Consider the following 12,252-nt stretch of genomic DNA (forward strand, 5'->3'; position numbering starts at 1 on the left):
AAGAATGGAATATCAAAATTATTTTGTGAATCCTCTTGTATCGGGTAACAACCGAAAGGTATTTCGTACTTCTATTCTTAGTATTAATTGAATGACGAGGAGCCGTATGAGGTGAGAATCTCACGTACGGTTCTGTAGAGTGACACTGAAACTGACTCATCTGTCAACTATTCCACAACTACACCAAAAAAACCTAACTCTGCCCTACGGAAAGTCGCCAAGAGTTCGATTAACCTCCAAGTTCGAGATAACGGCTTACATACCAGGTATTGGCCATAATTTGCAAGAACATTCCGTGGTCCTTGTGAGAGGCGGGAGGGTGAAGGACCTACCTGGTGTAAGATATCATATCGTTAGAGGAACTTTAGATGCTGTAGGAGTAAAGGATCGTAAGAAGGGGCGTTCCAGTGCGTTGCAGAACATTGTCGTAACTTGTATCATCGCAATGATTCCGTATCGGTTGTTCTGATATGTCAAATGCATAGCCGACCCGATAGTGGGAATGTTGCCAGGGGACCGAAGCCTGCTATTACGGAGATTGATTATTATCTTATTCGTGTGAAACAACTCGGTGTCCAGGGTATTGCATTCCAGTAAGTTGAGTCTTACCCGGACTCCCATTTATTTGGAAAATCTTCGAATGTCTTCTCTCTCTCAGAACGAGTTCGGACTACGATTATGGAGATTCAGTGGAGGTTTTGTGAACATTTGGTAATTGGATCAATAAACCCACGGACATTCTTGGTGAGATAAATGAAATACGGGATTTCCCTTCTCCTATTCGTGGGATGATGAAGAGGAAACGGATACTCAATGCCTAATGAGTAAATATGATTCATTGAAGTAACCCGAACTTACTTCAAGACTTTCTATTCAATCATATGGAAAGCTGCATTCGATGAAAGTCGCACGTGCAGTTTGGGGGGAGATCCTCGACTAACCGGCGGATCCACCCTACAATATGGAGTGAAAAAGCCCAAATAAGATTCTAAGATACAGTCGAGATAGAATCGGAATCCGACATATCTGTAAACTCATGTTACACCGGAGCAATGTAGCGAACAAAAAGAAAAATATAGAATCGGATCCGATTTATCGTAATCGATTAGTAAACATGTTGGTTGATCGTATTCTTAAAGATGGCAAGAAATCATTGGCTTATCAGATTCTCTATCAGGCTATGAAGCGGATTAAGGAAAAGACGAATAAGAATCCACTGTCTGTCCCGCGACAAGCAATACGTAGGGTAACTCCCGATATAGTAACAGAATCCAAACGTGTAGGTGGATCGACTTATCGAGTCCCCGTTGAAGTAGTACCTGCAGAAGGAAGAGCTTTGGCTATCCGATGGTTATTGATCGCGTGTCGAAAACGTTCAGGTCGAAGTATGGCTTTAAGATCAAGTGATGAATTAATGGATGCTGCCAGAAATTCTGGTAGTGCTGTACGGAAGAAGGAGGAGACTCACAAGGTGGCAGAAGCTAATAAGGCTTTTGCCCATTTCCGTTAGTTCCGGGTTCGTTTCAATCCACAACCTCTTATTGGTGGATTGAAACCTTCTACTCCGGAGCGCAGGGTATTAGGAATCAAGATACGCCAGAAGCATATGGATAAGCAGAAATTAAATAATGGGAGAAAGAATATCCAAGTCATAGGGGAAATTTTGTCACTGGTATAGTACCTCATGAAAAAGAGAAAGACTAGTGTCGAATCGTAAAGTCCATAACATCATCGACATGATCAACATGATCGACATGACCAAAGTGATCGACGCAATCGACGCAATCAACATGATCGACATGATCGACATGACTAGAATGATCGACACAATCGACACAATCGACATGATCGACATGATTGGCACTGCCCGCATCCCCGCGACTCCCACCATTCTCAACTATCTCCGCCTGGGGCGGACTACTCACCTCGGGGGGGGGGGGGGATGTCAGGCAACGCCAGCAGATATTTATCCTGTATGTCCCTCACCTCGAATCGATGATTGAGTCGTAGTACATCTAAGGCAAAGCTGGCATCTCCCATGATGTACTCGAGGAGCCGAACTAACGTTGACTTTCCCGTGGTTTATGATAATAAAAGGGAAATGCGTCTGAAAGAGAGGTCAAGGTTTGAAGAAGTATCGTGCGAAAACAAAGGGAAGTCTTCCCGGTTTCTTCGGATATTCAATCAATATTAGATTAGTTGACACAGGTGGGATTCTGTGATATACTATGGATCAACAGGCTCATCAGCTTGGGTAATCACCAATCGTTTCGAAAACCAAAAATTACCACGACCGCAACTTTAGAAAGACGCGAAAGCGCAAGCCTATGGGGTCGCTTCTGCGACTGGATCACCAGCACTGAAAACCGTCTTACATCGGATGGTTCGGTGTCTTAATGATTCCCACCTTATTAACCGCAACCTCTGTATTCATCATTGCTTTCATCGCAGCTCCCCTGTAGATATCGATGGTATTCGTGAGCCTGTCTCCGGTTCTTTGCTATACGGAAACAACATTATCTCCGGTGCTATCATTCCTACTTCTGCAGCTATCGGTTTACACTTCTACCCAATCTGGGAAGCAGCTTCCGTGATGAATGGCTATACAATGGTGGTCCTTACGAACTGATCGTTCTTCACTTCCTACTTGGTGTAGCTTGCTACATGGGTCGTGAGTGGGAACTTAGTTTCCGTTTAGGCATGCGTCCTTGGATTGCTGTTGCGTACTCAGCTCCCGTTGCAGCTGCTACCGCTGTGTTCCTGATCTACCCAATCGGTCAAGGAAGTTTCTCTGACGGTATGCCCCTAGGAATTTCTGGTACTTTCAACTTCATGATCGTTTTCCAGGCTGAGCACAACATCCTTATGCATCCCTTCCACATGTTGGGTGTAGCTGCGTATTCGGCGGCTCTCTATTCAGTGCTATGCATGGTTCTTTGGTAACTTCTAGTTTGATCAGAGAAACTACTGAGAATGAGTCTGCAAATGCAGGTTACAGATCGGTCAAGAGGAAGAGACCTACACATCGTAGCTGGCTCACGGTTATTTTGGCCGTTTGATCTTCCAATATGCCAGCTTTAACAATTCTCGCTCTCTGCACTTCTTCTTAGCCGCTTGGCCCGTAGTAGGCATCTGGTTTAACTGCCTTGGGTATCAGCACCATGGCATTCAACTTGAATGGTTTTAAACTTCAACCAATCCGTGGTTGATAGCCAAGGTCGTGTTATTAACACCTGGGCTGATATCATCAACCGTGCTAACCTAGGTATGGAAGTTATGCATGAACGTAACGCTCATAATTCCCTCTAGACTTAGCTTCTGTTGAAGCTCCTTCTGTAAACGGATAATACCTGTCTGGTCGTGCAGCATCACTAAATACCAAACCTCGCATAAGGTTTGGTATTTAATGGAGATTCGTCCGATGGAATGAATAGAAATAATAGTAATATCTCGCCATAATCTTACAATTATCAGTTTCCAATCTTGGATTCTGGGGAATCTTTGAAACACCCTTCTAGGATTACAGAGAATGGGAATCAAGATATTCTCATTCTGATTAGCGGAACGCTTGTAGTCCCGTACCCATGGAATAGATTGAGAATACATTTTTCACCTAACATATTTTTTCTTGTATTAATATATAGACGAATAATACGTACGCGCATCGAATGAATGACCCTAGTAGATCTTGTTCTCTCCCAGTTAAGAAAGCTGAATAGGGAAAGTAGGGGGCGGACGTAGCCAAGTGGATCAAGGCAATGGATTGTGGATCCATCACGCGCGGGTTCAATCCCCGTCGTTCGCCCATCAGGTTGGAGAACTCGTCTTTATCACTCGGAATAAAATAAGTTGATGAGGAGATAGATAAGACATAGATAGGTTTCTTCAACAATTCGAGATTCCCGAGACAGCTTCAGGTAGGTACGAATACACCCACAAATCACCACATCGAAAGTACTCACTCCATTGGGCCTTGAATCTTTCGATATTATCTATATAATGGAATGTGAGAGGTGGGTAGTATCTACCACATATAGATAAAGTGAAGAGAGATCATGAGGTAAGAGAAGTGGGAGAAGAAAAAGTAAGAAGTCCAGATTTATTCTCTGAAGTTCCGAAGTTAGCAGAAACGATGGATTCCACTACTCATTTGAATCATTGAAAAATCAAGATCTAGGGAATTTCTAATTGGTCTATTCTCCAGTTATGAACCCTCCATCAAATTATTTGACTTATGAATTCTGAGTTCAATCTTTTACGGAATCTGCGCGATTCAATGAAGCGGGTAATAGCGTGACTCCGGGAATCCTGATGTTACTAACATACCAATTCCTATGCATCGTTCAGGTGAGAGAAATTTGATCGAGGAGTTCTATAGATCTAGCGAAACTAATTAATAGAACTGGTGGAGTAGTAAAAAAACCAGCAACAATTCTGTTGAATCCTTCTATCCTCTTTCTCTATCAATAAGATGCTCACCTGCTGAAAAGGATAGAAAGGGAAAGACACGTAATTCTTACTATTCGGATTCAAACGGAAATATTTCCACAACTTCGACGAGGGAAGAACCGCAAGTTCCCATATATAGTGCGATGGATCCTTCGGTTTCAGATGGATGGAGGGTCCGGCTGATGAGGGATCCACTCCCCATCAAGAATATATCCAGAGATGTGACTGAGAGGATTGAAAAATCACTGGGGGATAAGAATCTAGAAGATTCAAATGAGTTTTTGAATTCTATATAAATGTGATACTTCGTAAGGATGACTGTTACTAAAATGATTCTGATTCTTTACTTCTCCGGAAAATCCATGACAAGCAAAGGGTTAATTGGCTACAAACAGCAACATTAAGAAGCGATTCCTTCATTCCCGTAATATCGGACTTTTGGGACAAAATGTTACTCGAATCCAGGGATTCAGTAGATCGGCAGGGAGATGAATCACCGTTCTATTCCGAGCGGAAGGGTCTCTCCAATTTGTCTCTATTTCCACCCCATAAGAATACAATGTCATCTCCGTGATGGTGTATCCCTATCCTATAGCGATATAAGAGATTGGTTAAATTCCATTGACGAGGGGAGTTGGACACTATTCCGGGATTACGCCGATTTTATATGTGGCATTCCTGTCACCAAAGTCCTTCTCCATGGAATAAGGATGAGCGCGAATTGAATCTAACGAGATCTCTCTTAGAAAAGAGATTTATCGAACTTGATTATCTATCGGATAATCAATTACTCACTGAGGTACCAAGTATATTACTAGAAATTTCCTGTGGTTTCTCGAAGTATGTCTCCTCACAAATAGAGACATCTAGAGAATTGGAGGCTTTTCATAGCAACTCAAGGGATGAGTCTGATTCCAGAAATCAGAAGGTTGGGAAGGAGATACCTATCGAAGATACTTGTTTATCTAGTTGAAGTGAGGAGAGAAATCCAGAATATGATTCAATGAAAAGATCTGGAAATGGCTTTGTAGGCAGTTACTCTCCGGAGGAAAGAGCAATATCCACTGATGATTCTCCAGAGGCGGTGAGTCACGGCTTTTCAACAGAATCATCTATACATGAACTAGGTAGGGTCCCACCGCCGATGGAACTCCTATTAAGACATATTTGGCAGAAGAATGATATAAGAATTCCGTGTCTTCGGTATCGGAAGAATATCTCATTTATGGAAAGTAGAGAGAGATTGTCGGCATTTTACACTCGACTCTCCTTTATTGTTGGGAGATCCTTTCTCCCCTTCTGTAGCGGGAATAGCAGAAATGATCCAATAAATGTATTGATTCTTCCTAGAATCGTAAGTGGTTCTTCCAATTATTGGGGTTAGATTCCCACGGAAATGAGGGGGAATTTTCTATTCTACACGCCTATTCACAACTAATAAATGAATCAAGAAACCGACTGACTGGATTTCTTTTTAAGAGTTAAAAAATCGAATTTGATTTCCAGTAAGGTAAGAATTGGTAGTAGTAGCGAGGAACCTAGGAAAGCCTTTCTATCGAGAGGAGATCTATCATTTGGTGGAATACTTGACGAGGAATCAGAGATGCAAAATGGCGCATACTTCGATCTTGATAAGATTATTTCAAACCGTTTAGAGATCCTTTTCGAAGTACCTGTAGAAAGAACTGATGGAAGTGAAAATCCTACTTTTTCAGATGAATCGGGAGAGGGAGGTAACATATCTTCAACATACTCTCTAGTTAGGGTATATGAACGAAATAGGTTAATATCTCTCTACTCAGTATACACGCTCTTTTCGCGTGACTATTTCTGTACATTAGCTAGTGAATATCTATCCAGAATCAACTATCAATTGGGTAGCCGGGAGGGGGCGAGGGATCTACTGGTGTAACAAGAATTGCAATTGAATAAGAGATTATTGAATGGAGGGGTAACATAGAGCGGTTGTTGCATGAATGTATTATTTCCCAATTGATGAATATCCAGATGTTCGGTCAAATGTGCACAGGTGGCTTGATACAATCAGAGACTTGTCTTTTTCCCCTTCCAAGAGAGTATTCGCAGAAAATAGATCCGACTTAGGTAGATCAATCTATGATCTGGTCGATATTAGCAACTAAATAATATTGGTATCACTATTCGTAGTACGGCTGGGAGGAACAAAAGTATCCCAAGGAATTACCAATATATCATCTATTTACCGAATCATTATTCCCAGTATATTAGTGAAGAAGCTTCGACAGATGGGATTGATTATCTTGTCTATAAATTGAACAATATAGATTATCCACTGCTTGATTTCCTTCTGAGTTCACTCAACCTCGATGAGAAGAAGTCCGGATTGTTAATGGATGAAGAATCGGTAGGCTCCTCAATCTTCCTAAAACCCGCAGTTAATCCATTTCTTGTTGAATCATCCTGTATCGAATGTATTGGAACAAAACTCCCGAATGGTGCTTATTCCGCTACGGGAAGGCAGGATTGGGATCTGTTTCTGGATAATTTGAATTATGGGAAAGGTTCGAATAGGAATATTGGGAGTATTTCGGGATCCATTTCCGATGAAGTAGATACACCAAACTTTATAGATTACTCGCATTTACCCGTATTGAACTGTGCCGGAAGGGATTTTATCTCAATAATCAGAAGAAGGGATTCGTTGGTTGGAGGATACAGCAGTAGTTACTCTGACATCTTAGAGAATTCGTATACGGGCTCCGGTGATGAAGTCATCCCATCTCTTGAAATAGGATCCTTAGATACAAAAAATATCACTTCATCTATTCAATCCCAAGTGTCTGATTCGTTGTTACCCAATTCCTCGCAACGAACGGAAAGGGAAACTATTGATCATATACTCGCAACAACCGAATCGACTCCATCTGATCTGGATGAATCTGCGATACCACCACTAACTCATTCAGATAGATTTCTTGACTCTATTTCGGATCTAAGAGGACTACTGACGGGGTTGAACTTATCTCCTCGCGAAACGGGAGATTCGTCTCTATCTTCATGTGGTAGCGATGGAAATTACTTGGAAAGAACATTGATAAACTCTAAGCTATCGGCTGATTGGCGATCTCGACCCCGTCTCAAAAATTCGGGAGTGGATCAAGTCGATTCGGAGGGATCCATTGAGAAGAGATCAAACTCGAGGAATGATTCTATTGGGAATCAATTCTATCAAAATGATTCACACATTGGTTATTTTTGGGAATCAGAAGAATCTGAGACGCTTTATTGGTCAAAGAAATTCTCATTATGCAGCAGTGTAGCATCAAGATCTCCAACAGGATTAACTGGAGAGAAGGTTCTGTACGAAAATACGAGGCTTGCAGATACACGTGTCTAAAAAGAACCTATTCTTCCATCTCATCTCATTAATTTCGATGAGTTATCAAAGGATTTAAACAAATATAAGATCTCTTGGATCTTTTGGAGAGACAATATCTGCGAGAAATGGAGCCCATTCGGAGAATATATACCTCGGTTTTTCACCCCTAACTGGTGGAGATACTTTTATGATCTGATTAGAGAGATATATCCAGAAATAGTACTCAAAGTAAGTGATGACTTGAATTACACTTTCCCCGGAATTACGGAAAGAGTTGCTGAGGATATAGGTAATGCTAGAGCTTGTTTATCGTTAAGCCTAAGATCAAGATTCAGAAACGATTCCATCAGTAACGTATTATCTAAAATAGATCTCTCTATTTTCGAAGAAATTACTAACTAAACGCAGGTGTCGCATTCGAGATGGTCAGTCTTTAGATTTTCGAATAAGTATGCCCCATCCTACCTCGTTTTCTCGATATTATTTGTTCTTGCATTTCTCAAGCATTATTTATCTGCTGTTTCGGGTTCCAATTCCCCTCACTTGTGGAAACGTTTCAATATCACCGGATATTTAATAGACCCAATGCGTGGGTTTTATCTGGAAAAGGTAATGTATTCTCCCTCGACAAGGTAAATGTAAACGAAAGATCTACTGATACATTCCCTGAAGAGATTCCTGAATTATACAAATAATATAATCTTCTATTACCTTGTGAAAAATGAACTAGATTCGTGGATACTTCGTAGGAAAAGCTCCGACACCCTTAAGATTAATAAACAATTACTGACTCAATATCTAGTGACAAATAAAACTATTTCCAAGTATGAATCGAAATTAAATTCCAATTACGATTCATTGAGCGGTGGGATTAATCACGAACCCACCCCAGAAGAAGGATCTAATCTTTTGTCATACCTACTTCGGATTCGTCAAAATGATCTATCAAATTACGAGATCTGTGAGTTGGATCCTGCGGAGAAGTGGGCTCTTCTTGCCCTTGAAAGAAATATTCTCCTTTCAGCGACAATGAGACGAAAAGGCATTCCGAATATTCCATGTCGTGACGTACCTATTTTGCTTTCATCAGGATTATTACCATCTGAAGGAGTTCCACTAGTAGGACCCATAGAAACTGGACGATCTTATGTAGTTAGGGATATAGCATCCAATTCCTACTTTCCGTCGGTGAGACTGCCATTGAGGAAGTTGTTATACAACAGATCATATTTCAATAATGTACGTGGGACTTTCATTTCGAAACAGAGCGTAAACCGATTGAATCTTATTTTTGCAATAGCAAAAGAGATGTCTCCCTGTACGATATGGATTCAAGACATTCATGAGTTGAATGTTAATCGCCTGTATCACAGATTAGAAGCCGATCCCAGATTCTTACTCTGCCTAATATTGAGGAGTATCGGTAATGGGCGCAGGAATCCTTGCATTCGCAAGAATCTCGTTATTGCTTCGACTCATGTACCTGCAAAGGTAGATCCAGCTTCAATAGCTCCGAATTGGTCGAACTAATTGATAAATCTCCGAGGGTCTAACAGGCGTCAGCGTCAAAAAGAATTGTCAATTCTCTCGCGTGTCAAAGGCTTTGAAATAGAAGCTGATCCCTCTTTTCTCGAAGGTACTGGGTCTGGAACTACGGGTTATAGCAAACGAGATCTATTTTCTCCTGCTAATGAAGCATTATTAATCACTACTTCTAGAAGAAGAAAGATTGTATCCGATAGTGCAATTAAATTAGCTTTACGTAGACAAAATTCAATTGTTACGTATATAGGTAACGGAATCCGATTCGGTTCTGGATATGAAATACTTCCTTACAATATAGGAAAAGCTATTCTGAAAAATGGTTTGATAGATACTTCCCCTGCAGATCCCTCATTTATTGGTAGTAATACACTGAAGAAGAGGTTTTACCACTTGTATAACTGGTATTTGGAACCTTTAATAACCGAGTCAACAATTAAGGAATTCGCTATACTTCCGCATATCTTAGGGCTATTGGCCGGATTAGCAGCTCGTGATCCTTGGTTCGGAATGGATATGAGAGAGGAAGAGAATCTCGTTGTTATTGATAAAGTTGTAGAGAATGATTCTAACTTAGCCTGTGGTATCTCGGAAAACCTTTTGAGGGATTTCTTATGTTCAGAAATCTGTAGAAGTAGAAGTCAATTCGCTAATAGTCCTCCTCTTCCTTCTTCCATCGAACCCAGGTATTCTCCAGATATAATCTCTGCGAGTCGTTCTTATAAATCTACAAAGAAGGGGGTGTCTAAGATTCCAACTGATTCTGAAATGGAACAGTCGAGTGAAGTAGACTCGATTCCGAAGGAAGTGTCGCGTGGGATTACTTGGTCCCCCAAATTTTGGCGTTTTGGTTTCATGCGAAGTGGCAGTTATGAATCGATAAGAGTATTATCCGAATCGAATAATTTGTATAATTCGATCTTTTTTCATCGGAATCAGGATCAAATCCCCCAACGGGATTTCGAATTGAATAAGATTAAGTCTAGTGGAAAGAAATCGCATAAGAGAAAAGGATATCTTTTCAGTTACAAGAGAGCCTCGGGTAAATCGAGACAAAGAGACATTAAAAGATTAGAAAATTAATTGGATAATCTATCATTACGCGAGCAATTTCTTGAATTAGGAATCCCCAACTCATCTAATCAATACGAAACGCAATGTAATCGATCCGATGAACCAATTCTATTCCTGGGGGGGCGCTTCACCTGGGATCCCATGCTTCTATCTCAGCCGGATCATAACATTCCCTCTTCACGTCATAGTTTATTAGCGAAACAAGAACTGGTACGGAGGCTTTATGTTACTTACGGTACGAGGAGGGAGCGCGAGAAACATTTCTCAAATGAAAAGATTAGAAATTTCTTTCTTCTTCGTGGATATGACCGGAAATCGATAACTGAATTATCTACCAAGCGGTGGAAGAATTTCCCTTCGGGTGAAGAACGACACTTTGAATACGTCAAAGAAACCTAATTCATGCATATATATTTGCAATACCCGCAGATATTTGTTCCTATTCACTCGTATCAAAGCATTCCAATGGAAGATTTGCAAGAGCGATTCCTTCGTTTCAGGCTTATGGTTCATAGAGATAGATGGATGAGACGGAATCGTCACTCATCCAAAGATTTTCTCATTCATAACATGTTGTTTGAAAGTTACCACTACCTATTCAATCTATTTCGATTTAGTGGGACGTCACCGGATCGAATAACAAGACAATTATTGAATGGGAATTCGATATCGCATCATAAAATCTCGGATATTCTTGACTCAGTCTGGATCCCTAGCAATATATAGGGCTATTCAGGATTCGAATTGGTGAAAGGAAGATACATCTTTTCCCCTTACTGATGCAATAACTTCTGCTTATAGAATTCCGGATAATTACTAAGTTATAGATCACCTTCGGAGTCTTCCTATTCGGGAGATGGAAGCAACATTCGAAATCAAGAAGGAGTAGGAATCTCTTATATGGAAAATGTAGGAAGTAGTTCGTAGAGGACGTAGTAGTTTTCCAACATCCTTATCGGAACAAATCCTTGATGAAGATGTCGATCCATTCTGTTTGAGATTCTCCGGAGATTCAATTTCTCGGTGATCAACGGTAATATGGGGAGGAAGGAGGGGCATTCCCCTCATTCATCTTTACATTCCAAAAATTCATTCTAAAGTTTGGATTTTCCCGTATCCAACTAGATAATCAGGATTTCAAGTCCTTTCCATTGTTTCCATTGGAAGGGCTCTAAGGACCCCGGGTCCTTAGGGGATGGACCATCTAACCGAATCCCAAAATTTTAGTTCATTCAAATTCACTAATAGGGATTCTTGGTGACATCCTAACTAATGCCCCGACTAACTACTAGGATTTCTGGTCCTAGTCCAGATACTGGGGTCTCGTGACGCAGTTTCATCACACTCTAATTGGCTACTACGACTTTCAGTCCCACCTCAGGTACTAGGATTTTTAGTCCCCTCGAAGGATTTCAAGTCCCCCGTCTTCTTCAAGGATTTCCAGTCCTGTCTTCTTCAAGGATTTGAAGTCCCCTGATAAGGATTTCTAGTCCCGTTGAAAGACCTACTTGGATCTCCTCGAATCTCGGGATTCTGAGTCCCAGCCTCACTTGAGAAAGAAGCAGAAGGTGTTTCCTATTCGATACCTAATACTTCATATCCAAATCCCCGGACGGCGGAGAATTCTGGTCTCAATAATCAACAATCGGAGGATTTGCATCCCCATGTTTGAGGGTTGGGCACTGGAAAGACCAGAATCCTCCGAGGATTTTTCTTCCTATTGGGAGTTTGGGAGGCACCGGAGAGACCACTTGTCTCTCGAATCGAGGAGGTATTTCGAGTGCTCATTTGGGAGATAAGCAAATCAATTGAATGTGAATCTTTAGTGG

The sequence above is a fragment of the Dipteris shenzhenensis genome, unplaced genomic scaffold (assembly GCF_047967505.1).
Source record: "Dipteris shenzhenensis isolate YYH24624 ecotype China unplaced genomic scaffold, Dip_SZ_1.0 scaf0353, whole genome shotgun sequence".
NCBI lineage: Eukaryota > Viridiplantae > Streptophyta > Polypodiopsida > Gleicheniales > Dipteridaceae > Dipteris > Dipteris shenzhenensis.